We start from the raw sequence: 23994 nt of genomic DNA, 5'->3' as shown, positions 1-23994 counted from the left end.
CATCCTCCTAGTGACTCCCCCACCTCACTCAGAGTAAAGGCAAAGCCCTGACTATGACCTTCACGGCCCACATGGTTTGACCCTGTCACTCCCTGACCTTCTCTCCTGCTGCTCTCTCTCTCTCTGATCCTCTGCCCCAGCCACACAGACACTCTTGCTGCTCCTCCAGCACTCCAGGCATGTTCACACTTCTGAGCCTCTGCCCATGCTTTCCCCCACTAGAAAGTAAGCTACATGAGGGCAGGGAGTTTCATCTATTTTGCTCATTGCTGTATCCACAGCACCCAGCAGAGTTTGTGGCACAAAATTGGTGCTCACAGCTGGGCACAGTGGCTCACACCTATAGTTCTAGTACTTTGGGAGACTGAGGCAGGAAGATTGCTCGAGCCCAGGAGTTCAAGACTAGCTTGGGCAACAGAAGGAGACCCTGTGTCTACAAAAAAATTTAAAAATTAGCCAGGCATGGTGGTCCATGAGAGGCAGAGATGGGAGGATGGCTTGAGCCCGGGAAGTCAAGGCTTCAGTGAGCCATGATTGTACCACTGTACGTGAAAGAGTGAGAACCTGTCTCAAAAAAAAGAAAAAATTCATCATTTGGGATTTGATGAATGAATGGATGAATGAATGAGCGAGCAAATATGAACTGAGCAGCCTGGCACTTTATCCTCCTTTCCATCATGCCACCCTCAGCATATACTTCTGACATTCCCTGGAATGTTGGGTAGATGCTTTTAGCACTTGAGGGGTCTGCCCTGTGTTGTTTTTTACTGCAGCCATAAGAAACAATCACTTTGTAATATGTTTGTTTCTAGACGTGAAACTCAAAGGCTATTTTGATATATACAAAAATCATAATTTTTAAAATCAGAAGCAAGCAAACCAAAACAAAGTGAATAAACATATAAATATGTCTTTGGAGATTCATTGCATAAATTCCCCAGAACCTTTTCTCAGAAGTGTTTCACTTTGCTTCAATACTGCCTTGCATTGGAGAATTCCACAAATTTTCTATTAATTGCCCTTGAAGATGTTTGCTTCCTGGAAGAAGCACATTATAAGTTATGGAAACAGAAAACCAGGATATTTTTATAAGAAGCTCAGCCTGAGTTTGGGGCCTGCCACAAGCATCTGAAGAATAGCTTGTGCCAGCCACAAACCCATTTGAAGGTCTCAGGGTCCCTACTCCCAGGTAATACTATCCCCAAGGTGAAAGGATGCGAACTGAAATGGCCAGAGATTGCTCTGAGATAGATTTCGCTCATTGTCCCCGGACTTCCCATAGCAATTCCCCTAGGCTCAGGAAATCTATCTCCCTGATCTCAAGTGCTGCCCAAAATTTAATGATGCAGAAACAGAATTTCCCTGAGCTCTCTCTGACCTCCCCTTCCATTCTCCACTCAAACAGACCTAAAAAACAAATGTACAGAAAATCTCCTACTGGCCCATGAAAACTCGCTTTGCAACTCCTTAACTCTATTGCAGCAGAATGTTTTAGGCAGGGCGGGCAAAGCTTATCTTCAGTGTTTATCTTATTTCCCCACTTCTGCCTCTTCACCTTTCCTCACCTCCTTCCCCTATCAAAACTCACTCTCAGGACAGATTATGTTATGAGTCATTTATGCTTTGGGATTCATTTCAATGCCGGTGTTTTCTCTTTTCCAGAGATGATTATGTTTTTGACCACATTTCTCAGTTTAGGCATCAACTGTCTGGGGAAGAGGAGAATAAGAGGAGCAAGAAGCACATCTTTGTATCTCTGAAATATTACAATAGCACCAACTACCATTTACTGAACACTTACTGTGTACCTTACCGTGTACCAGGCACTTTGCAAATATGATACCATTTAAATAGTGAGTTCAGATTAAATGATTTAATGCATGTGTTTAGCACAGTGTCTGGCACATAGCAAATATTCAATTCAAAGTAGCTACTATTTTTAAAAAGTAATGATCTTTATAACAACCCTATGAGACAGGTATTACCTCATTTAATAGACAAAGAAACAAAGTTGAGTGACTTTCCAAACTTACTCAGATGATAGACACAGGACTAGGATTTCAGTCCAGACATATCTGACCCTAAAGAATATGCTTTTTTCATAACACCATTTGGATTTGACTCTAAAGAATATGCTTTTTTCATAACACCATTTGGATTCCAAACCACAAAAGCCTCTGCTTAATCTGCCTACCAGTGAGTATAGCCTGAAACTTGGGCACATGAAGAACTATGTCCTAAAATGCTTCATTTTTAATAAGACTTTATTTACCATGAAGAGCCTGAGAAGAGATGAGAGTCCCTAAAGTCCTGAAATGTCAGAGTCAAGCTCCAGCATAAGCCTCTTTGATTTACTTCTGTTCCCAAGAGTGGACCTGGAAAGAGACTATCCCTGGTTTACTTTTTTTTTTTTTTTTTTTTTTTTGAGACAGAATCTTGTTCTGTCGGCCAGGCTGGAGTTCAGTGGCTTGATCTTGCCTCACTGCAATCTCCACCTCCCAGGTTCAAGCCATTCTCCTGCCTCAGCCTCCCCAGTAGCTGGGATTACAGGCACACACCACCACGCCTGGCTAATTTTTGTATTTTTAGTAGAGACGGGGTTTTACCATGTTGGCCAGGCTGATCTGGAACTTCTGATGTTAGGTGATCCTCCCACTTCAGCATCCCAAAGTGTTGGGATTACAGGCGTGAGCCACCGCGCCTGGCCTGGTTACTTTATTCTAGAAGACTCATAGACAGGTGGCTAATTAGTATATAATGATGCTAATCCATGCCCCACTTCTTTCTTATATCTCTGTAACCCTCACATCCAGGTATTCTCTCTCCATTCAACACAGCCCACAAGAGAATCAGGCTGCATGCATTTCCAGAAAAGTGAGTGTGTGGCTTCCTGCCCAGGGTGGTGGTGACTTTAGTTAAAACTTAGTGTTAATAGGGTCATCCCTGAATGAACCAGGTAGAACACCACCAAAATAAAACCCCCTGATTCCATGTCTAGCCACCTCCCAAACTGCAGCTGTTGGTTCACAAAGGCAACAGTCTAAGTAGGTCTAGTGGCTACAAAAACAACTCAGCCCAGTGCTTAGGCACAACAACACATTCATTCATGGCATCTATCCTACCAGCCTCCTGGGCATGGAGGAATGTTTGTGCTAGGATATAGCCTCCCTCAAATGCTCCCCTGCACATGTGCTGACCACAGGGATTGCTTTTTATTCCTTGTAAAAAATGCAATACACCTTCACCTTTGATATTCTGTGTAGTGCCCTCTTTCAGCTGAATTCAAAATAAAATCCTGCTAGAAGATATTCCCCTCTGCAGGCTGCTTTGAGGCCTGAACATGAAGCAGTCTGGGAGGCAAGCTGCATGGTTCTTGTTTAAATCAATTTCCCAGGATCTACCCTGATGGATACAGAGTGATGTCTCCCAACAACCTTGAGCAAAACTAGGGAGGACTGCCTGCCCGCTTCGGGAGAGAAGTCTAAACAATGTAAGGAAGTAATTTCAAGGCTTCTCCAAGGTTCTGTTCATCAGACATGAAGGCTGATTAGGTACAGATCATCTTTTGTGGTCATTTTGCCTCTAAATCATATAAAGATATGGATACTTTGTAGTGCTATCCATAAACAGGTATACTTTAAAAAGTTTTCTTTCCATGTGAGAGAACATTGATCTACAAGGCTCTTCATTCTTCTTGTTCAGTTTTATCTGTCAATACTCCTTCAGCCAAATCTCATTTCTGGCTCTAATGGGGGCTCAAAACTTGGCTGATATGGTCACAATGACTGGTAAGGTCTTGAGACAGCCTGGCAGCCAGATCACTGCTACAATGGCTGGATCTCTGGTCCCCAGTGTCAGGGTTTCCTGGGTAACTGGCAGGGAAAGACTGCTGTGCTGGAGCTCCCTGGGCCCTGAGCAGGACCTAACTGTAGCTTTTGCCCTCCAGGATTCTGATGGCATCAGGACTGTGGGCAGCAACAAGGCCTGCTCAGGTGCTGGGCACAGAGCCCAGACAAGGAAGGCTGCAGCAAGGCTGAATGCAGATTAGGGGACGGGCAGGGATTGGGTAAGACTGGAAAGTATCACTAGAAATCTGTCAGACAGCAAGGGAAGCTTGGGAGCCAGATCAGAGCAGAGTGATAGGTGAGGAGTCCATCTAGGAAGACACTATGTGGAAATCAGAAGGCAACCTGTTGAAAGCAAACCAGGAAAATAGTTTTAAAAACAGCCAATTGATTTTTGACAAAGGTGTCAATGTAAGTCAATAGGAAAAGGATAATCTTTTCAACAAATGGTGCAGGAATAAGTGTTTAGTCATATGCAGAAATGAACCTCAATCATTACCTCATTCCATACGTAAACATTAACTTGATGTTGATCTGTAGAGGCTGACTGGGCACACTGGCTCACACCTGCAATCCCAGAACTTTGGGAGGCTGAGGCAGGTGGATCACTTGAGGTCAGGAGATCGAGACAAGCCTGGCCAACATGGTGAAACCCCATCTCTACTGAAAATACAAAAACTAGCCGGGCATGGTGGCACGCACCTGTAGTCCCAGCTACTTGGGAGGCTGAGGCTTGAGAATCACTTGAACCTGGGGGCAGAGGTTGGGTGACAGAGTGAGACTCTGTCTCAAAAAAAAAAACCTGATCTATAAAGGCTAACAATATTAAACTACATACTTTGACAGAAAACATAAGAGAAAATCCTAGTGACCATGGATTTGGCAAAAAATCTTCAAAAGAATTTAAAAAGCACAAAGTAGAATGGTATGAATATACTTAATGCCACCAAACTGTATGCTTAAAAATGGTTAAAATGAGGCCGGGTATGGTGTCTCATGCTTGTAATCCCAGCACTTCGGGAGGCTGAATTGGGCAAATGACTTGAGCTCAGGAGTTTGAGATCAGCCTGGGCAACATGGCGAAACCCCGTCTCTACTAAAAATACAAACAATTAGCCAGTCCCACTGCACTTCAGCCTTGGCAACAGGAGTGAGATTCTATCTCAAAAAAAAAAAAAAAAAAAGGTTAAAATGGTAAATTTTATGTTTTGCAAATTTTACCACAATTGAAAAACAAAACAACAACAACAAAAAAAATGAAAAACGGCAGGTGGCTCATGTCTATAATCCCAGCACTTTGGGAGGCCAAGGCAGGTGGATCACTTGAGGTCAGGAATTGGAGACCAGCCTTGCCAACATGGTGAAACCCCATCTCTACTAAAAATACAAAAATTAGCTGGGCGTGGTGTTTCATGCCTGTAGTCCCAGCTGCTCAGGAGGCTGAGACACAAGAATGGCTTAAACCTGGGAGGCGGAGGTTGCAGTGAGCTGAGATAGTGCCACTGCACTCCACCCTGGGCGACAGAGCGAGGCTCTGTCTCAAAAAACAAAAACAACAACAACAACAAAACAGAGAATGCCTTCTCTTCAGGCATTCATCAGGAAAAAAAAAGCCTGAGCTATTTAAAAATCAATAAATTGGACTTCAAAATTTAAAACTTTTGTTCTTCAAAAGACATTGTTACAAAAATGAAAAGGTAGGACATATAAAAAGCTGCAAAACCTATTTCTGACAAAGGACTTGTTCCAGGATATGTAAAGAACTCTTACAACTCTACAAGAAGACAACCTAATTTTTAAAAAGCAGTCAAAAAGATTTTAACAAACATTTCACCAAAGAAGATATAAAGATGGCAAATAAGCACATGAATAGGTAGCTTAACATAATTAGTCATTAGGGGGAAATGCAAATTAAAACCTGGATGAGAAAATACTACATTTCTACTAGAATGGCTAGAATTAGAAAGACTATACCAGCTGGGCATGAGGCTCATGCCTGTAATCCCAGCACTTTGGAAGGCTGAGGTGGGCAGATCATTTGAGCACAGAAGTTTGAAACCAGTCTGGGCAACATAGTGAGACGCTGTCTCTAAAAAAAAAAATTTTTTTTCAATTAGCTGGGCATGGTAGTCCCAGCTATTCAGAAGGTTGAGGCGGGAGGGTTACTTGAGCCTGGGAGGTTGAGGCTACAGTGAGCCATGTTCGGGCCACTGTACTCCAACCTAGGCAACAAGAGTGAGACTCTGTCTCAAAAAAAAAAAAAAAAAAGATAAAAAAAGACTATACCAAATGTTGTTCAGGAAGTGGAGCAACTGGAACTCCTCATACACTGCTGGTGGGTATATAAAAAGGCATGACCACTCGGGGAAATAGTTTGGCCATTTTTCACAAAATTAAACATATACATACTTACTATATGATCTAGCCATTCTCCACCTATTTACCTTAGGGAAATGAAAACATGTGCACAAAAGACTTGCACTTGAAGGTTCATAGCAGCTTTATTTGTAATAGCCAAAAACTGTAAACAACTCAATGTCCATCAAGAGTTGAATAAACAAATTTAGTACACCTATATAACGGAATAGTACTCAGCAATAGAAAGGAATGAATTGTTGATACATGCACCAATATAGATGAACCTAAAAATAATTATGCTGAGTGAAAGAAGCCAGACAAAAAAAGAGTACATGCTGTCTGCTTCCATATATAAAACTCTAGAAAATGCAAATTAATCTGACAGAAAACAGATGATTGGTTGCCTAGGAACAGAATGGGGTGGTGAGTGAGGGATGGATTACTAAGGGGCACAGGGAAGCTTTTGGGAATGATGGACATATTCATTATCTTAATTGTAACAATGGTTTTATGGGTGTATGTATGTCAGAGCTCATAAAATTGTATTTTTCAAATATTTGCAGTTAATGGTATGCCAATTATAATTCAATAAAGACTTTCAAAAAAAGAAAAAGGAAGAAGGAAAAAATCTACACTGTACCATCAATAGGCAACACAGGGTCATAGGTAAAACCTAGGCTCTGGAGGCTTCACTGGATTTGGATTCAGGCTCTATGACATGAGTGACCTTGACCAAATCATGTGATCTATTTAAGCCTTGTTTTCTTCATCTGTAAAATGGGAGTAATGACAGTGTTATGAAGACAAAATTATCTGGTATTTGTAAAGTACTTAGAACAGTAGCTAAAGAACAGTAAATGTTGGCTATCGTCCTCCTCCTCCTCCTCCTCCTCCTCCTCATCATCATCATTTGTAAGGCTGCTGATTGAAATGCAAGGCACACAGACAGCTGGTAGAGATCAGCATTCAGGTGGTTGGTTAGAAGGGAGTATGAGAAATCAAGAATTCAAGTCACACTGGCTTACCCAGAAGTCCCACCACCCCAAGGAATGATGTTTTCACGCAAATTTCTGACTAGCCTGACGCCAGTCCTCAGGTTTTGCAGGCTAGAATTTGGAAGAGAGAAAGAGAGGTTTCTAGCTGACACCTTGTTGGTATGGCGCCAGTAACATTAGAAGATGGACTCTCCTTTGTTCTCTTGCCCGGAAGTAATTTCCTGGCATATCAGAGGGACCACCTGTCAGCACTCCAAAGCTTTTTCACTTAACTACCCCTCATCCCCCATGGCTCACATTGGATCTGGGTGCCACCTGAGAGGACCAGTGACTTCTGAGCTTCCTTCTGGTCTGGGTAATCACAGCACCTCCTCAGTCCGTATCCCAGAATAGCAACAGGCAGCAGCAATGCTATCAGCAACTGGCCACTCATGGCAAGGGCTGCAAAACCTGCAGAGAAAAACACAAGGCTTGGGTGGAAACACTGGACTAATGGGGATGAAGGATGGGGAGGGGAGACGGTTGGTCAGAAATTGAAAGAGCTTTCTCCAGGATCCATTGTAGGGCCAAGTAAGCACAAATCACAAAGAATGTGGAATCAGCAGTCAGGGCTGTGGTGAGATCCAGCTGGCCAGAAGCCTGGGCCCAGGCAATTTCATTATCTGGGAGACATTCCTACAGGAGCAAGTGAGGAGGAAAAAAGTGGGGAACGGATCATTCCAATTAATAGCTGAGCTAGGCCAGCGACTGGATCTCTGAGAGGGCTTGCACCTGAGTCAATGGTGCTGCATGGTAGGAAGGTGTCTCGACTTGGAAGAACCACAGCAAAGCATCGGGACTCCCAAGAGTTCATGGCACTGCCGGGCATGGTGGCTCATGCCTGTAATCCCAGTACTTTAGGAGGGCAAGGCGGGTGGATCACTTGAGGTCAGGAGTTCGAGACCAGCCTGGCCAACATGGAGAAACCCCGTCTCTACTAAAAATACAAAAATTAGCCGGGCATGGTGGCATGCGCCTGTAATCCCAGCTACTCAGGAGGCTGAGGCAGGAGAATTGCTTGAACCTGGGAGGTGGAGGTTGCAGTGACCCTAGATCGCACCACTGCACTCTAGCCTGGGCAACAAGAGCGAAACTCTGTCTCAAAAAGAAGAAAAAAAAAAAAAAAGAGAGAGAGTTCATGGCTCAAAGTCCAGCTCTACCGCTACACTGGTTATGCTCCTTCTGCCACAACCCCCATCCTTGTCTACCCTGCTGTGTGCCCAAGTGACCGACCTCTTTAGATTGCATCACCCAGGTTGCCTTGGGCTCTGGCTTCTGCATGGGTTTGGCTATGGAAGGAATGGGAGGGATGGGAGAGGCGGAGAAAAGAGAGGTAGGGATATTTTTTTTCCTGTTCCCTCCTTGCTTTGGAGCCTGATCCTGGCAGTGGCTGTGTCTCTCTGAGACTCTTAGGTCTACCCCATGGTTCCAGTTCTCACCTCTCATCTCTGGCTGTACTCTTTTCACTCCTTGACCTGTTAGGCTTGGTGGGTAAATGCACCTGAGAGTAGTAATTTTTTTTTTTTTTTGAGACGGAGTCTCACTCTGTCGCCCAGGCTGGGGTGCAGTGAGGCAATTTTGGCTCACTGCAACCTCTGCTTCCCGGGTTCAAGCGATTCTCCCGTCACCACCTCCTGAGTAGCTGGGACTACAGGCGTGCACCACCATGCCCGCCTAATTTTTTGTATTTTAAGTAGAGACGGGGTTTCACCATGTTGGCCAGGCTTGTCTCAAACTCCTGACCTCAAGTGATCTGCCTGCTTTGGCCTCCTGAAGTGCTGGGATTACAGGCGTGAGCCACTGTGCCCAGCCTGAGAGTAATAACTTGAGGATAGCCTTAGAATGACCCTGTATGGCAGACACACCTGAATGAATGTGTGTTCTGAGCTAGGGAATCCGTGAGTGGTCAACCCAGAGATTTGTTCCTTATGTATGACAAACATCTGAACCCCCGTCCCATTCCGTCCCATGGAAGACAGACGTACAGAGGATTGAGGCCCTGAGTTTTGGGTTAAATGAAGGTTGTCAGGTGGAGGTTTTAGGGGGAGGGTGAAAATGCTGTATAAACTGCATGATGTTAGCAGGTGGTTGCAATTTTCCTGCCCAGCCCCCGCCACTGGGCCATGCAGTTATGTTATCCAGCCCACAGCCACGGGACGATTTCTATATGTAAGGCAGTTCTCCTGTCCAGCCCATTGTCAAGGGACTCTCTTCCTTGTATGTAACCCCCTAAGAAAACCTCCTGTCTCATTTGCTGGCTGGAGGTCTCTTCCGCCTCTTGAGCCTGGTGCCTCACCTATTAAGGTTAATAGGGGGTTTGGCACAACAGGTGGTAAGAGCTTCCTGCTGTTGCTAATCTGGGTGCCCCATCAGCTTTGTTTGTTTCCTAACCCTGCCTCTGCCTAAGCAAAAACCTCATTAGAACCATTTAGTGGATTCTACTTCTGATCAGAACCTGCCTGATGCAGCCACTGGTTAACTATGCCATCACCCAAGGTTATCAGTCTCTGGGCTCTGCTTCCTTATCTTAGATGGGGATACCTAAAAAGAAGTTGTGACCCAGGTGCGGTGGCTCACACCTGTAATCCCAGCACTTTGGGAGGCCGGGGTGGGTGGATCACAAGGTCAGGAGTTCAAGATCAGCCTGACCAACGTGGTGAAACCCTTGTCTCTACTAAAAATACAAAAATTAGCCGGGCGTGGTGGTGCATGCCTGTAATCCCAGCTCCTCAGGAGGCTGAGGCAGGAGAATCACTTGAACCCAGGAGGCAGAGGTTGCAGTGAGCCGAGATCACACCACTGCACTCCAGCCTGGGCGACAGAGCGAGACTCCATCTCAAAAAAAAAAAAAAAAAGTTGTGAGGACTGCATGAGATAAAGAGATAAAGCAGGTAATGAGCCATGGCTTGTGTCCCAGGTGAGGCCCCAGCAGAGGCCCCTCAGGATGGTGATGCGAGGACTCTGTAGGTCTCCTAATTTCTTTCACCGCCTCCCTGAGCCTTTCTTCCCCTTAGGTAAACCCAGTTCACTCAGGCTGAAGTGAGAGGAAGAACATTCCTCCAGCTCCTCCTCATGCAGGCCCGGGAGGTGGGAGGGCATTCTGCCAGCCCAATATATCCACTTTGCTTCGACAAAGGTCAGCCTGCCCAGAACAAGGAAGTACCACAGCCAGGAAAGGTAAATCCAAACCCTGAAAAGACAGATACTGAGCATTTGAATCAACACGGCCTGCGGCGTCCTTGCGGAGCCCTGTTTATGGGGCAATAAACCATTTAAACGACTCTGTGTTGGAACCCACAAGGTCTCCTTGAAAGGCTTTTCACAGACACTGCTAGTAGGGCTCCAGGACATCTGGAGGGCCAGGCTGGGGTGGCTTTCTGGCTTCTGCTTGAAGCTGCCGGTTCCTCTCCATCAGGAACGCCAGCCCCTGGAGAGGCTGCCATGAGGTGAGTACCCTGGGGAAGATCCCAGAGTTCAGGCTGGGCAGCCTGCATCATGGGTACTAAAGGCCAAGTCTGTGTCTTCTGCATTGTGGTGAGGAAGAGAGAAATTATTTCTTGCTTGGGGGTATTGGGAGGAAGGGCTATGGTGTGGTGATAAAAGCGTGAGCTGAGTGCGGTAGTGAGTGCCTGGAGTCCCTGCTATTCGGGAGGCTGAGGCAGGAGGATCGCTGGAGCCCAGGAATTTGAGGCTGTAATGTGCTATAATCACACCTGTGAATGGCCACTACACTCCAGCCTAGCAACACAGACTTCATCTCTAAAATTTAAAAAAGCATGACCTAAACGTGAATTTCAATCCTATGTTTGTTGCCTAACCTTGGCAAATGTACTTACCCTCTCTATGACTCCGTTTTATCACCTGTAAGATGGGAATAATAGCAATAATATGCCTACTAGTGTTTTTGTGAGAATTAAATGAGATTATATATATACAATGGGCTTAGCAAAGGGCCTGGCACTTCGTAAGTGCTAAAAAAAAAATTAGTCATTGTCAAGAGTGTTATCACTACACCTATCTTTTTCCATCTGGTTACTCTTCTCCCAGCTCCAACAGAGCAATGGCCCCTGGGAGACTAAGAGATAATAACTCACCATCTACTTCTGGGAGGGTAATAAACACACCTAAGTAGCTCACATTAACCCAGACGCTGATCAACTCTTGCAGCCCGGCAGAGTCCAGAGGCTGCTGGAGGCAAAGGGCAGAAGCTGGGGAGAGCCAAGGGGCTGGGGCCAGGTGGACTTCGAGCAGACGGCCTGCAAAACAGTGCCAGTGGCTTCTTTGGGCAGCACTTTGGGTACTCTTTGACATAGGCCTGGCAAAGCTGGACATGACTAAACACCCGTTTGTAGAAGGCAAAATAGTCGGAGGAGAGCCTCTGTTTTGAAAACCCACCACCACTCCTAGGAAATACAATCTGCTGATGTTAGAAAGCAGATGTGTAGCAGGAGAGAGGGTAACACCAACGGAACGGGCCAGCTGGTCCCCAGGAGTGTTCCCAAGGCCATAGCATGCCTTGGTGAATTCTTCTAGGTCTCGGACTACCCTGTATCAGGCTCCAAAATTTAATGCGTTCAACAGGCTGAGGGTAGATTTGCCTGTTGGGGATAGACTAATATCAGCCAAGATCATAAAACATGAATATATAGACCAGAATATGAATTTTTTCTCTCCTTGTCTCACTCTTTCTCTTCCTCTCTCTCTTTTCCTTATATTTACTGAATACCTACTATATGCTAGGTAGCTATAAATAAAAGCGTCTACCCTAATAGAGCATGCATTCTAGTTGGGGAGATTAAAACATGGCCATCTATGTAAATAACAGCAGAGAATCATAAGCACCAGGAAGGCCACACAGCAGGGGTAGGCAGGGCTTGTGAGGAAGCGGCACACTTGGCCAAGGTAAGGCCTCTCTGAGGAGGTGGCCTGTGAGCCAGGATGGAGGAAAGGCATTCCAGGCAAGGAGCCTTGTGAAACAACTGCCCAGTAGCCCCAGATCCATGCACACCTTTTCCTGGCAGACTCCCGGCACAGGGAGATGAGCTATAGTCAGAACAAGGACCCAAGCAAGCAAGGAATTAATCTCAGGTACTGACCGGTCCATGGAGGGCTGCAGTGGTCTCTCACCACCCCAAATCTCACCCTGGCCAGGGCCAAGATGTTTGTGGATCTAGGCTGCTCCCCACAGCAGTGCTGGAGGGGCTGTCCCATTGTCCCTTCCTCCACACATCCTTTGCCCAGATTAGTTAATGCAACTTAGTGGGCTGCCATTATGTTTTGCTTGGGTAAAATATCTAAATTGTTTAACCTCTCTGCACATGTTTTCTCATCCACAAAATAAGGATGAGAGCTAGCTTGCATGGCTCTGGGGTGGAGATGAAGATTCAGCAAAGAAGTTAAGTTTCGTAAAGCTATCATGCTTGCTAGCAGGCATTCCATAGACAGTTAGTTTTAATTGCTGTTATTCATATTATATTGATTATTCTGCCCCAGCCTGTGAGCCTTGTCAACTCTTAGAGGAACAGCAATAGAGCACAGGAATGGCACGTAGAACATGGGCTCTGAGCACACAAATGAGCTGTGTAACTCAAGTTATTTAAACTCTCTGTGCCTCATTTGCCTCATCTGCATACTGGGGTTACTAACAGACCCTACCTCATGGAGTTTGGGAGGATTAAATGAGTTCATCCATATAAAGCTGTTAGTATGGCATCTGGCACCTGGTAAGGGCCCAGATGTCCACTGCTGTAGTGCATTGCAGTAGATTGTTTCTAAAGGTGGCTGCAACAATTCGTCCCATTGAAATATGAAGAGACAGGGTCTGTTTCCTTCCCCTTGAATCTTGGCTGGCCTATGACTTGTGGAAGAAGTGACGTTCTGGGACTTCTGGGCCATAAGAGTCCTTGCAGCTTCCATTTTTACCCTCTAGAAAGCCAGTTTCCACGTAAAGAAATCTGAGCAACTTGCTAGGGAGGCCATATGGAGACAGTGAAACCCCAGAGGATGAGAAACCACTTGAAAAAGAGCGAAGGCACCCAGTGGACAGCCGGCACCCACCGCCAGATGTGAATGAGGCTGTCTTGCATTCCTAAGATGCTGCAGCTGACATGAGGTGAAGCAAAGATGAGTGTCCCAGCTGAGCCTGGCCAAGATCCTGACTCAAGGAATCCTGAAAAATAAATGGTTGTCATTTTATGTCGTTACGTATTGGAGTGGTTTGTTACACAGCAATAGGTTACTGAAATATATATGTACACACATACATATATACACATATGAAATACATAAATACATAGCAGACACACATACACATGACTTCACCCATTATGTGTTGATTTTCTAGTTTCATTCTCATAGGCTAACCTATGGCATCTTGGCATCTCTTTAATATCCTACCTATATAATCAACCAGAGGGAGTTAAGTCAAAGGGTAAAATAATCCAGAAAAAGTGAAAAGTCATAGTCTCTACTCTTGGGATGCTTACAGTTAAAATGACTAAGGTACCATGAAACACAGATTTTAAAGCCCTCACATTTGCATAAAGTTTTGGACTTTCAAGGAACTATCAGAAATCATATGATTTTCCTTCAAAGCATCTAAAAGCAAATAGTTAACACTTTGCTGAATGTTTTTTAAGTGCCAGCCACTAATCTAAGCACTATACATGTAATGCATAGTGTGGCAAGTTGTATTTTCTGCAAATGGCTGCCATGATATTTCCCATCCTACATGCTCTTCCTGCACCATGATGTTGACACTCCACCCATCAAGTGGTGGGATCTATGTTCTCTCTTTTTGAATCTGGCTTTGTGACTGCATTGGCCAACAGAATATGTCAAAAGTGAAGCTATGTGACTTCCAAGGCTAGATCATAAACATGCCACACACTTCTACCTAGCTCCCTTTTAGAAACTAGCCTCCATGCTGGGAGAAAGCACAAGTCACATAGAAAGACCACACTGTAGATGTTTTGGCTGACAGCCAGCATCCACCACCACACATGTGAGTGAGCAAGCCTTCGAGATGATTCTGGCTCTAGCCCCAGCCATTGTCTGACTGCCATTGCATGAGAAACCCTAAACAAGAACCATCTACTTGGGTCCAGTCAATCCCCATTAAATGATTGTTGTTGTTTTAAGCCACCAAATTTTGAGATGATTTTTTATACAGCAATAAATAACCAGGACACACGGTTACTTCAATAATTATTTGATAGCCTACGTCCCCCTACCAAAGTGTAAGCTAAAAGAAAGTGGAAACTGAGTTTGTCTTATTTACAGCTGTGTCCCTAGGATCTAGTTTGAGTAGATTTCTGTTAAGAATTTGTTAAACGAGGCCGATCGTGGTGACTTACGCCTGTAATCTCAGCACTTTGGGAGGCCAAGGTGGGCGGATTGCCTGAGCTCAGGAGTTTGAGACCAGCCTGGGCAACGTGGTGAAACCCCGTCTCTACTAAAAATACAAAACTTAACTGGGCGTGGTGGCTCGCACTTGTAGTCCCAGCTACTCGGGAGGCTGAGGCAGGAGAATCACTTGAACCCGGGAAGTGGAGGTTACAGTGAGCTGAGATCGTGTCACTGCACTCCAGCCTGGGCTACAGAGCAAGACTCCATCTCAAAAAAAAACCAAAAAACAAAAAAATTTGTTAAATGAATGAACATGGCATTGCTCTTATGAGCTGCTGGATGAGGTCAGTAAGGCAGGCATTCTTATTTTGTAGATAAGGAAAACTAAGCCCAGAGAGGTTAAGTGACTTGTCTGAAGTCACACATCCAATAGCTGTCAGAGGTAGCTTAATACCGCCACTGTGGGGATTAAGTTTCAACAGGAATTTTGGAGTGGACACATTCAAACCATAGCATGGTCCAAAGCAACAGGCTGACCATGAGGAGAAGTTGGCCCCAGGAAGAGATCTTTGTTCCCAGACTCTCTTAAGGCGAAGGCAGCTGCAACACTGATGAGAGAAGATGACATGACTCCTCCTGTCTTGGAAACAGACTGCAGACCAGCAGAGGGGAGAAATGTTCTCCATGTTCTCCTTTATCCCCTTTCTTCCAGCCTTCCCAAATTTGACAGTCCATTTTCTTACCAATGGAGGGAAAAATGATAACTAAGATTTCTCTTGAATCTTGGCAACAGAGCTCAGGCTTTTATTAGCATGCAGTAAAAATGACATTAACCTCAATAATAAATAAATTAAATCCTGGTTGGCTCGGAGTTTAACATCTTGGCCTTTCTAAGTTAATTTACCAAGTGATTTACTTCCTTAGTGCCTTTAACCCAATATCCTCAGTAGCTGGCCTTCTTGTGGATGCCACTTATCTTACCTTACAGCTGTGTGTCCCTAGGATCTAGTGTGAGTAGATCCTTGGGATACAAATCCCAGACAAATCTGAAAATGGGCTTTCGAAACAAGCCATAAGGAGTAAATGTGCCCGACTGCGGTGGCTTACGCCTGTAATCCCAGCAATTCAGGAGGCCAAGGCAGGAGGATCTTTTGAACCTAGGAGTTCGAGACCAGCTTGGACAACATGGTGAAACCCTGTCTCTACAAAAAATTTAAAAAATTAGCCAGGCATAGTGGCATGCACTTGGAATCCCAGCTACTCAGGAGGCTGGGGCAGGAGGATCACTGGAGCCCAAGAGGTTAAGGCTGCAGCAAGTCGTGGTGGTGCCACTGCACTCCAGCCTGAGTGACAGAGGGGGACCCTGTTTGGAAAAATTTACAAATTTAGACATGTTTTAGAGGCAGCTTGGGAGATAAGGGCCCTGGAGTACTCAGAGGACTGGCAGGCCAGCCCTGATTGTGAGTGTGTACCAGTTCTCTAAATTACTGGAAGCCTAAATTTCCCCATCTGTCCAAAAGGGAATAGTGTCACATTAGCATGCAGGACTTCTCCCTAAAAATAAAATTCTATACTAGAACATTTAACTTTACTCCATAAGTACTTACTACTTTCCATGAACAAATTGAGGTGACAGATCCCCAGTGGAATGCAAAATATAGCCTCTGTTCTAAAGACTTCCCCTCTACTAAGGGAGATAAGAGTTACACACATAGAACAGCAGCCCATGGAGATGCCTTCATCAACCATCCCCTTCCCTTTAGTCTGATTTTATTTTTTATAGTAACTGCTGTGGTTAGGATGTGGGTGAGGGACTTAAAAATATTAGGGGAATGGAGAAAATGAAGGAAAGGAGAACAAAGAATAAAGGAAAAAAATGAAATTGGTTCCTACATGTAGTCCAAGAGTTTCCCGGTATTCTGAGGAAATGGAGGTTCTCCTCCCACCGGTACTATACCTTGAACTTCCTGGGGTCCTCCAGGCTGACCGAGACTCCCCAGCCATCAAACCTAGGACAGAAGCTGCAGAACTGAACCTGATAAGTCAATCCAAAACAGCCCATGGAGGGCGGTTTATATGAATTTGTAAGTGAATCACCCGGCTGCTCTCCCCATCTCCTGTAGCATCCCAGCCTCAAGGCCGGATCGTGCATCAAGGTTTGGCCAGGGCAGGTGACCCAAAGTCTATAAGAGTCTTGCTGCTCCTTTCCTAGCTTCTGTGACCACTTACTGACTGATACAATATTAGAGATCAAAATGCCTCCCCCAAGGAACACCCCACTCTAATTCAACTGTCATTGGATTCCAGCCTCCTTTGGGCATTATCTTTTGTTTCAGCCTTTCATAAGTGATGACAGAGATTTGGGTTCACATACCCCCTTTTTTGAGGGAACATTTATCAAGCACTTACTATGTGCTTGAAAGAACACACTCTTCTAAGTTCTTTACATGAATTATCTCAATGCTATAACTGCTATTATTATCTCCATGTTACAGATGAGGAAGCTAAAAAATTCTAATGCAGTTGCTATCTATAGTGAAATGCTCCAAAGAGATGTTTTGAAGACTATTGAAGGAATTGAGGAGATTGGAAGGCCAAGATTTGAACAAATGTTTGGCCACACAGTAAATACATGGCAAGCTGGCAGGATGTCCTTTTTCTCTAGCTAAAGAGAAATTGACCCAAGGGAGGGGCTATCCAGAAAGAATATTGGATTGGGAGTTGTGGAACGTGGGACACAAGGTCTGAACTTGTCACTGATCAATAGACCTTGACCAATTACCTCTCTGGGCCTAGGTTTCCTATCAGTGAAATAGGGGTTAGGGGGCTGGCTCTGGACACCCAGGCAGCTTGCCACATATTTACTGTATGGCCAAACACTTGCTCAGGTCTTGCCCTTCCAATCTTTGCAACTCCTTCAGTGGTCTTAAGGACGCTGCTTTAGAGAGTAACCGCACCAGAAGTGTTCAGTTTCCTCATCTACAGTAGGGGTCAGAGTAATGACCTAAGGTTCAGTGAGGCCACTAGTTACTGGCCCTGGGTTCTGCAGAGCAGCTGGCGGTGGCGTTCCTGGGAAATGAGCTGGCGGTTGCCACAGTTGGGCTGTTTCCCTGAACAGCTGGTGTGGAGAGCAAGGAAGAGGTGGGGGACAGGATAACCTCTGAGTCTCTGGCCAACTGCAATGTCTATTAAGGGTGGTCCAGATGGCTGCTAGCCAATAACCCATGCCTGTGTGCTTTGCAAGTTGTAGTCTCTCCTTTTGAAGGTCTCTCTCCAGAAGATGAGGAAGGAATTTGTCTCAGTCCACTTCCGCACCTGTCCACCTGAGCTGGGCCTTAGCCTGAGCCTCTGCCTCTGCATGGGTCCCATGAGTATCCTCCTTCCCAAGGCCAATGTGTGGCCCCTCACATGGGTTCCAGGACCACAGTGCTTTCTTGAGCAGGCTTTGGGTGGTGATGATTGGTGGTGGTCTCAGGGAAGATCACACTCCCTTTCTTCACACTCTGTTCCAAGCACAGATACAGGATCTCTTATTTTCCCAAGATTGTAAGGTTAACACCTTCAAGGCTGAAGTTATTGGGGCTGGCAAAAGAGAGGCATAATTACAGAAAAAAAAAAACAGTTAAGTTGGAGGCTGCCTATGAGCTCTCCTGGAGTCCATTGGCCCATGGCCTGGGGTGCCCTGCTTGCCTTTTCCCTCCAGGCCTGCCAGGCCTGCCATTTGATGGCAGAGCTCACTTAACTTCCACAGAGAGGAAGGCCTTCAGCCAGATCTCTCCTATCTGGGGTCCAGGTCCCAACTTTCTATTTTCCCGAAGAGATTAGAGGAAGTCTCCCCTCTTCCCAGGTGACTGGGGTAGCTCTGTCTGCCACTAACCACATGACAGTCATTTATATTGGCATACATAGCCATTTATTTCCTCTTGTCTCAACCTGTCCATTCCAGAATCAGCTCTGAGCCTTTCCTCTGCATAACGAAAAAACCCAGTGTTTTTCCCAAAACAAAAAGCAGTCTTTTCCCTTAGGTGGATTTTCCTGCTTCCTCTTGCTAAACAATAAACAGCTGAAGCTTTGGAATTGCTGTGTGCCTTGCTTCAAGCCTTCAAGCTTGCAAGGGTATCAGGGTCTGACATGAGACCACCCCACCATATAAGTAATAATCAGACATGTACAACCATATGTGAGCCAGTCACAGACGGAGGCAGAGGTGCCAGTCAGCCTTCAGAAGCAGGTCCTTCCAAGAGTCAAGGTTTTAAACTAAGCATACAATTAGAATGGCCTTCCGGTCTTTATTTTTTTTATTTTTTATTTTTTTTTGAGACGGAGTCTTTCTCTGTCCCCCAGGCTGGAGTGCAGTGGCGCGATCTCAGCTCACCGCAACCTCCACCTCCTAGGTTCACATAGAATGGCCTTCCAGTCTTTAGTACATGACTTCATCAGTCAGCAAGACCAAATTACCCCTGTGTTTATTTAGAAAAAAAAAAAAAAAAGGCAATGACCTATGAATAAACAGCACTTGACATTGAAAATTGCTACATTAAATACCCAGCTCCTCTGCACAATTACAGCAGCCTCCAGAGCACTTCCAAATTGTCACCTAGGATGACTATGACAGCAAACAATGCTTTAAAAGTAAGTAATCTGCTCTATAATTATTTTAGTGGCTGCAGCCGCCAACCGGCAGGATCACTTATGAAAAAGGATGCAGTCATTCCTTATTAAAAATGCATGAATATACAGTCTCTTGATTGTGGAAATTATCAGCAGACTATCTAATGTAACAAGACTTAGCCACGGAAGAATTAATTAGGGTGAACTCGATTAAGGAGAAGAGGGTAAAAATCTATCTGTGATGATTCAGGCTCCAATTAAACTCAAGCATTAATTCTCATATTCTTTTCAAATTAAGAGCCTCATCTAAATGCTCCTCATTAATATTCCAATATATCCCACCCTCCTTTAACCAGAGAGAAATGCAGACATTTATAATGAAAGCGAAAGATCTTGTTCTTGTTGACTCTAAAGCTTCTTCTGTCTTAAGCATTTCAGGAGATTGGAGTTTTTAAAATTATTTTAAGTAAAAGATGGGAGGGGGTGGATCGTGAAACCACCAAATTCATTCTGGTCTTGAGCGCTGAAGATTTTGTTCTGAGATTTCTCAAAAGCTAAAGGAAGCATGCAACACAAATAATTATGTGACAGCCTCTTGAATTCTCTTTGTCTTGTGGTAACCTGCTCCAGTACAGATAAGAGAAGCTTGAAGGAGTCATATATTCCATCCCTTGCCTTGAGACAGAGCTGTACCAAACCAGAGACCCATATGTAATTATCTACCATCTCCTGAGAGGCCTCCAGGGACCAGGACTCCACTCCCTTGGTAACAGGATGGAGATCAGGCAGCTAATATATTCCCAGCTCAGAGCTCTTCCTCCCCCTCCTCCTTCTGCAGCCATTTGAAAGACGGGAGGAGAAGCTTCCCCACACCATTGATTTTTCTTTCACTTTTCTTCCATTACGAGCCCACTGTGGTTTCTGGCTCTTTGTGTCCAGACTGTCCTTATAATTCACAGGTCACTGACCTTTCTTTGTTCCTCCAATGGCTGCTATCTTTGTAGCTCTTCTTCCATCTGCTGCCTTGGGTTTTCTCCCGTGGATGTTAAGGTTGGGTACTTCCTTTGTCTGAGCGAGGACAGGCAGCTCATGGCCAAGAAGCATCCCCAGGGCTGGGAGCCTCCTCTGCTCGGAATGCTCCCACCCAGCACTAGAGTGTCCAGAATCACCAGCCTTATCAGCGAAATGGGGGAGATAGGAGTAAAGAAGCAATTCCAAGCCCTTTGTTTTGCCTTGTATTATCTTGTTTTCTCTTTACCACCCTGAGAGTGGTCATGGTTCCCATTTTACTGGGGAGTCTGAGCTGTTCACAGAGGCCTTCAAGCAGGACTATGAGAACAGGAAGCAGAATTTAGTCTGCCCCCCATTTAGTCCAGCCAGCCCATCCCCAAAGATTTACCAGGCAGCTGCCAGAGGAGAGGGCACTCCAGGCAGAGGGTACTGCATTAGGGGATCTGGGAAAAGCATGAATGTGGCAGCTTCATCTTCGTGAGCCTGTAAAAGGGATGTCCCATTTACATTTATGAGAAAATATCCATGGTGTCCCCTCTCCACACAGCCCTGCTTGCTGGCCTCAACTGCTTCAAGCAGAGGTGGGCAGATGTCTGCAGAGGGAGAATCTGGGGTAGATAGGCCACCATGGAGTTGTGGGACTAAAATCACTGAGAGCCTCAGGAAGGAGTCCAGACATTCCCATCCTCCCTTAAGCTGCATCCTTCAGGGGTGCAGCTGTATGACTCTACGTCCTGCTCTACCGCCTGCACCTCTATTCCCATGTTCACCACACATGACTTTGAATGATAAGGGAGGAATATGGAGAGGCGACAGAGGCCTGTCTCTTCTCTCAGGAAGCTCCTTCACTTCTATGTAAATTTATGGATGCAAATTGTTATGTGGGGGCAGAGACCCTGAAGCAGCCAAGCCCCAGATGCAAATAATTATGGTGGGGGGGGGTGTCACCCAAACTCCACCCATCCGCTGAGCCTAGGATCCCAGCCTCAACCAAAATGTCCCAAGCCCTGCACACACGGCCATGGCCAATCCTCTTCTTCTCTTTGTCTCCCGCCCTTTTTCACTCAATTTGTCTCCCATCTGTTCCTCAATTCAGTTATTAGCAAATTGGTTCTCAGGATCTACCTGAGACTTTAATTGTGTCTTTGGTACTAAGGAGGGTGCAAGAGAGAAACATGTGATTCCTGCCCTACAGAATATCACAGGTTGCAGGAAGATGCCATTAACTCAATCAAAGCAAGTGAAAAACCACAAGGAATAGTATATCATAAAGTATTAAACTGCGTGCCACCAATTTAATGTTGAATGAAATCAGAGAAAGGAAGGAACCCCTGAGAGGGAGGCTGGGGTGATCAGAAAGTCTGCTGGGAGCGGGTGGGACTTGAATTAGGTGTTGAAGCTGAGTTGGCATCACGTGGATTAAGGAGAGATAGGAAAGATGTCAGTGAAGGGTAGGCCTGAGCAGACACAGGCTGGAAGGCACATTAAGGAACCCTTCAGCCTGGCTGGAGGGGAAGGTACTTGTTGAGGAGTAAGGAAAGCCAAACTTTGCAAGACCTCGAATGCTAGGTTTAGGAATTAGGATTTTAGTCTAGACTGTTGGTTCCAAAACTTTAGTGTGCTGCAGAGGAATGCTGGTTAAAATAAAGGTTCCCAGCTGGGAGCAGTGGCTCACACCTGTAATCCCAGCACTTTGGTTTTTTGTTTTTTTTTTTGAGACAGAGTTTCACCCTTGTCACCCAGGCTGGAGTGCAGTGGCGCGATCACGGCTCACCACAACCTCCGCCTCCCAGGTTCAAGCGATTCTCCTGCCTCAGCCTCCCAAGTAGCTGGGATTACAGGCGTGTGCCACCATGCCTGGCTAATTTTGTATTTTTAGTAGAGATGGGGTTTCTCCATGTTGGTCAGGCTGGTCTCGAACTCCCGACCTCAGGAAATCCACCCTTCTTGGCCTCCCAAAGTGCTGGGATTACAGGGGTGAGCCACTGCACCTGGCCAATCCCAGCACTTTGGGAGGCCAAGGTGGGCGGACCACTTGAGATCAGGAGTTCAAGACCAGCTTCACCAACATGGTGAAACCCCGTCTCTACTAAAAACACAAAAATTAGCCAAGCATGGTGGCACATGCCTGTAATCCCAGCTACATGGGAGGCTGAGGCAAGAGAATCGCTTGAACCTGTGAGGCAGAGTTTGCAGTGAACTGAGATAGTGCCGCTATACTCCACCCTGGGTGATAGAGTGAGACTCCATCTCAAAAAAAATAAATAAATATAAATATGAATACAAAAAAGATTAACCAAGTGTGGTGGCAGGTGCCTGTAATCCCAGCTACTTGGAAGCTGAGGGAGAAGAATCGCTTGAATTCAGGAGGCAGAGGTTGCAGTGAGTCGAGATCGTGCCATTGCACTCCAGCCTGGGCAACAGAGCAAGACTCTGTCTCAAAAAACAAAAAGAAGGTTCCCAGTACTCATCCACCATAGGGATCGGGCATTTTAAACAAGCACTCTAGATGACTGATGGTAGCCCACATACGTTTGCTAGGTCTTGCATCTTTGTCCCTCCTGTGCAGCTGGTGTGGCCTGTGGGTAGAGCCAGGACTTTGTTTGCACCATGGAAACTCCAGGGCCACAGAAGTTTCACCACTCTTGGCAAGGATGTTAAGCTTTGTCTCCTAGGAACCCAGAAACTGGGCAGGAATTATTTTGACTACGCTGTAGCTAAAGGGAAAGCAGCCCTGATGAAAAACTATTAGAGTCATTCCTTTAGAAGAGTCAAGAAAGTGCCTGAGACCCTGGGACCATGTGGGGCCTCTGTTGCGTTTTCCTACTTATTAAAAGTGTGGCAAACAAGTAAGTTTGGTGAAGATTTTTTTACATGATAAAAGTGTTCAGCTGTAGGTTCCTTTATTTTTTTTTTATTTTTTTGAGACAGAGTCTTGCTGTTGCCCAGGCTGGAGTGCAGTGGCGCGATCTCGGCTCACTGCAGGCTCCGCCCCCCAGGGTTCACGCCATTCTCCTGCCTCAGCCTCCCCAGTAGCTGGGACTACAGGCGCCCGCCACCTCGCCCGGCTAATTTTTTGTATTTTTAGTAGAGACGGGGTTTCACTGTGTTAGCCAGGATGGTCTCGATCTCCTGACCTCGTACTCCGCCCGCCTTGGCCTCCCAAAGTGCTGGGATTACAGGCGTGAGCCACCACGCCCGGCCAGGTTCCTTTATTTTTTATTTTATTTTATTTTTGAGATGGAGTCTTGCTCTGTCATCTAGGCTGGAGTGCAGTGGTGTGATCTCGGCTCACTGCAACCTCCACCTCCCAGCTTCCAGCGATGCTCCTGCCTTAGCCTCCCGAGTAGCTAGGATTACAGGCATGTGCCACGATGCCAGGCTTATTTTTGTATTTTTAGTAAAGATGGGGTTTTACTATGTTAGCCAGGCTGGTTTCAAACCCTTAACCTCAAGTGATCTGCCCACCTCGGCCTCCCAAAGTGCTGGGATTACAGGCGTTAGCCACCACACCTGGCCAGCTCTAAGTTCCTTTAAACCTAGAGGAAGGTTTAAATCGCCATTTTTAAATAATAGCCATTGCCCCTGAGCACTGATACAGACGTTGCATCCCAGATGTGCCCTTTAATAAATGTGTTTTGTGGCAAGTTACTTGTTCCCTCTGTTAAACTCTGTTAAACTTCTCAATTTTTATTGGAAATTTTTAAACCTAGAAAAAAGTTAAAAGGAAGCCAGGCACGGTGGCTCACGCTTGTAATCCCAGCACTTTGGGAGGCCGAGGCGGGCGG

General features: G+C 45.6%; 1 long non-coding RNA gene across 1 annotated transcript in view; it reads right to left on the bottom strand.

The window, feature by feature from the left end:
- Nucleotides 1–6329: 6329 nt before the first annotated feature.
- The window catches only part of LOC129461650 (uncharacterized), a 131735-nt gene continuing 114070 nt past the window's right edge, over nt 6330–23994 (bottom strand). Inside the window, exons 2-3 of the long non-coding RNA XR_008650636.1 lie at nt 12893–13406; nt 6330–7648 (exon numbers count right to left, since the gene is read on the bottom strand). This is a non-coding gene — a long non-coding RNA (uncharacterized lncRNA). The remainder of the gene's footprint in view (nt 7649–12892; nt 13407–23994) is intronic.

The sequence above is a fragment of the Symphalangus syndactylus genome, chromosome 14, assembly GCF_028878055.3.
Source record: "Symphalangus syndactylus isolate Jambi chromosome 14, NHGRI_mSymSyn1-v2.1_pri, whole genome shotgun sequence".
Lineage (NCBI taxonomy): Eukaryota > Metazoa > Chordata > Mammalia > Primates > Hylobatidae > Symphalangus > Symphalangus syndactylus.
The sequence above is the reverse complement of the archived record's forward strand: the minus strand, read 5'-3'. Positions and strand labels throughout refer to the sequence as shown.